Raw genomic sequence first — 3,524 nt, 5'->3', positions numbered from 1 at the left:
CTACAGACACGTGCCACCATGCCCAGCTAAGTTTTTGTAGTTTTAGTAGAGACGGGGTTTCACCATGTTGACCAGGATGGTCTCGATCTCTTGACCTCGTGATCCACCCGCCTGGGCCTCCCAAAGTGCTGGGATTACAGGCTTGAGCCACCGCGCCCGGCCCATCTTTTTTTTTAAAATTCTTTATTATCCCCCAAGACTGTTTTTTTCCCCACATTTATGACAGACGCATCCTGGAGTTGCTTTCCCCCTTTTCCTAATTCATGCTTTGAAGCTCTAGGGGCTGTGAAGGCCAGAGGAAGGCCAGGTCAATGGTGAAGGGAGAAGTGTGCCTCTTTGAAATGAGGATGATGTCAGCCTCTGAGTCAGGCTGTGTCTGGTCAAGGACACAGATACTGTAAGCTGGCAGACATACTGCACCCCCAAAGCTCCTTGGGAGCACTGTCTTTGGAGTCTACTCAGGACTCAAATCTTGGGTCTGCCACATGCTAGCTGTATGACATTTGACAAGGTGCTCAATCTCGCCTTTTCCTTCAGACTAGTTTGCTTCCCAAACTGAGGTACAAGTATTCCTAGGAGAAGTGTATCGCTGCTAGAGAATATAGTCACTCAGTCCGTACACATGGTGTTTGCTAATGAAGCACCAGTTTTATCAAAACATTGCTGCTGGTGGTGGTGTGGTGGGGTGTGTGTGTGTGTGTGTGTGTGTGTAATAATGATAGAGTATTTACATTAAAACAAATACAGCTATTCAGTGGAAGAGATAGTCAAATGCTCATGAATTTTACGACTGAACAGGGAGCTTTGAAGCCTTTTAATGTTTATCTTGGCCTCCCTTTGCCTATATGTTCTCTCTTGGTGCATACTCATTCTCTCTTTTTTCCTGTTTCAAGGTCCTGCAGAGATCCATGGGACAGAAAGCTGTTTCTTCTATGAAATGGAAATGGCATCCCCTGCCTAAGAGCAGTGGCATGACAATTCCATAAGCTAGCATCTTTAAAATCATTCAAGGTTTGGTGATAAGCTATTAGATACAACAGCAAAGCTACAAGGCACGAGAGAAAAAGCTGGTAACTTGGACTTCGTGAACATTGAAAACTTCTGCTTTGTGAAAGACACTATTGAGAGAGTCAAAAGGCAAGCCATAGAATGGAGGAAGATATTTGCAAAACATATGTCTGACAGAGGACTTACATACAAAAGACATATCAACCCAACAGTAAGAAAACAAACAATCCAATTAAAAAGTGAGCAAAAGGTGCAATCACACATCTTACTAAATAAGATATACAGAAGAGAAATAATCAAGTGAAAACTTGATCAACATAATTTGTCATTAGGGAATTGCAAGTTAAAACAACCGCAAGATATCACTACACACCTATTAGAATGGCCAAAATCCAAAACACTGACAATGCTAAATGCTGATGAGGATGCGGAGCAATGGTATAGCCACTTGAGAAAAGAGTGTGGCAGTTTCTTATAAAACTAAATCTAATCTTACTCTATGATCCAGCAATATACTCCTAGGTATTGATCCAACTGATTTGAAAATGAATGTTCACACAGAAACCTACACTCTATTGTTTATAGCAGCTTTATTTTCATAATTGCCAAAAACTGAAACAAAAAACCCACAATATCCTTCAATAAGTGAACTGGTGGACATATTGTGGTACCTATACACCCTAGAATACTATTTCATGATTTAAAAAATAAGGTGCTATCAAGCTGTAGGAGACTATGAATGAATCTTAAATGTGTATTGCTAGGTGAAGAAAGGGACTGAAAAGTCTGCAAATTGTAGGATTTTGAGTGTGTGCCATTCTAGAAAAGGCAAAAGATAAGTGGTTGTCAGGGATTCCAGGGAGTATTGAACAAATGAGGTACAGGAGATTTTTTAAAATGGTGAAACCATTATGCACGATACTACAATTGTGGATGATATATGACAGTAAGTATTTATGATAGAGCTTCACAGCACGCAGGGAACCTTTTGTATTCAAATGAATTAAAAAAACATTTAGGATGTAAGGGGGACCCAGGACCAGATGCATAAAGTAGTAAAACATTCTAATTGTATCTCAAATGTATAAAACAACCACAGCGATGGGGTGGAGGAAATTGTTGTGCACCTAAGTAATTTTGGAAATGGAGTCTATAAAATTAAAGGCAAAAGAGACTATATATAAGTACTGTATTCTAGTTGAAAAGTTGTTTCCTGGCCGGGCACGGTGGCTCACGCCTGTAATCCCAGCACTTTGGGAGGCTGAGGCAGGTGGATCACGAGGTCAAGAGATCGAGACCATCCTGGTCAACATGGTGAAACCCTGTCTCTACTAAAAATACAAAACATTAGCTGGGCATGGTGGCGCGTGCTTGTAATCCCAGCGACTCAGGAGGCTGAGGCAGGAGAATTGCCTGAACCCAGGAGGCGGAGGTTGTGGTGAGCCGAGATCGCGCCATTGCACTCCAGCCTGGGTAACAAGAGCGAAACTCCGTCTCAAAAAAAAGAAAAGTTGTTTCCTGTGGGATATGAGTTAACAATTATGATACTGCTATACAGGTGTGCTGGGATTGAACAAATAAATAAAAGGATGGTAACTGGGGGAAGCCAGTTTTTTTACTGTTGGAGGGGGCTGCATAGGTAACAAAGAGGAGGAAGCTAGAATGATCTATAAGATAATGGATTTGAGTTGGAGATATCAGTATAAACCATGTTTGGCTTAATATAGAGACAGATGTTTATATAAAGGAAATGTATAGACATGGATATATACACAGGTTAGTATACACACATGCATATTTCCTGGCTCTGTCAGCTGAGAGAGCCTAGAAGCAGTGACATCTCAGTAGCTACAAGCATATCCAGAGTCCATATTTTGGTTCTCAGTACTATTGTGCAGTACAAAGAACCAGCAATCCTTGGAGAAATGGCTGAATATAGATTCAGACTGGGGCTGGACATTTATAAGATGATACTAGAGTATCTCCTAGCACTGGAAAGTAAGAAATTTCTCAAAAACAAAGCAAAACTAAAACAATGATATGGGTGTATCAAAATGAGGGAGGAACCAATTGAAAGAGCTCTCAATAGCCAAATCTGGAACACTTGAACAACAAAATAAATAAGGGACCTGGGCATGGTGCTCATGCCTGTAATCCCAGCACTTTAGGAGGCCAACGCAGGAGGATTGCTTGAACCCAGGAGATCGAGACCAGCCTGGGCAATATCGGGAGACCTTGTCTCTACAAAAAAATGAAAAAATTAGCTGAGCATGGTGACGTATGCCTGTAGTTCCAGCTACTTGGCAGGGCTGAGATGGGAGCATCACTTGAGTCCAGGAAGTGGAGACTGCAGTGATCTGAGATCGCACCACTGCACTCCAGCCTGGGCTACAGAGTGAGACCTTGTCTCAAAATAATAATAATAATAATAATGTAGGATTAAAATACAAAGTATAAAATAAATACCCACAAGTCCATACTGATGTAAATAAATAATTAAATAAATAACAGATGAG

At 41.1% G+C, this 3,524-nt stretch overlaps 1 long non-coding RNA gene across 1 annotated transcript in view; it reads left to right on the top strand.

Annotated features, from left to right (window-relative positions):
• The window catches only part of LOC119473506, a 6,390-nt gene extending 4,525 nt beyond the window's left edge, over positions 1 to 1,865 (top strand). The window contains exon 3 of the long non-coding RNA XR_005202719.1: positions 894 to 1,865. This is a non-coding gene — a long non-coding RNA (uncharacterized LOC119473506). The remainder of the gene's footprint in view (positions 1 to 893) is intronic.
• The last annotated feature ends 1,659 nt before the right edge of the window (positions 1,866 to 3,524 follow it).

Source organism: Cebus imitator, unplaced genomic scaffold, assembly GCF_001604975.1.
Source record: "Cebus imitator isolate Cc_AM_T3 unplaced genomic scaffold, Cebus_imitator-1.0 Scaffold163, whole genome shotgun sequence".
Lineage (NCBI taxonomy): Eukaryota > Metazoa > Chordata > Mammalia > Primates > Cebidae > Cebus > Cebus imitator.
Note: the sequence above shows the minus strand (reverse complement) of the source record. Positions and strands in the feature narration are given on the sequence as shown.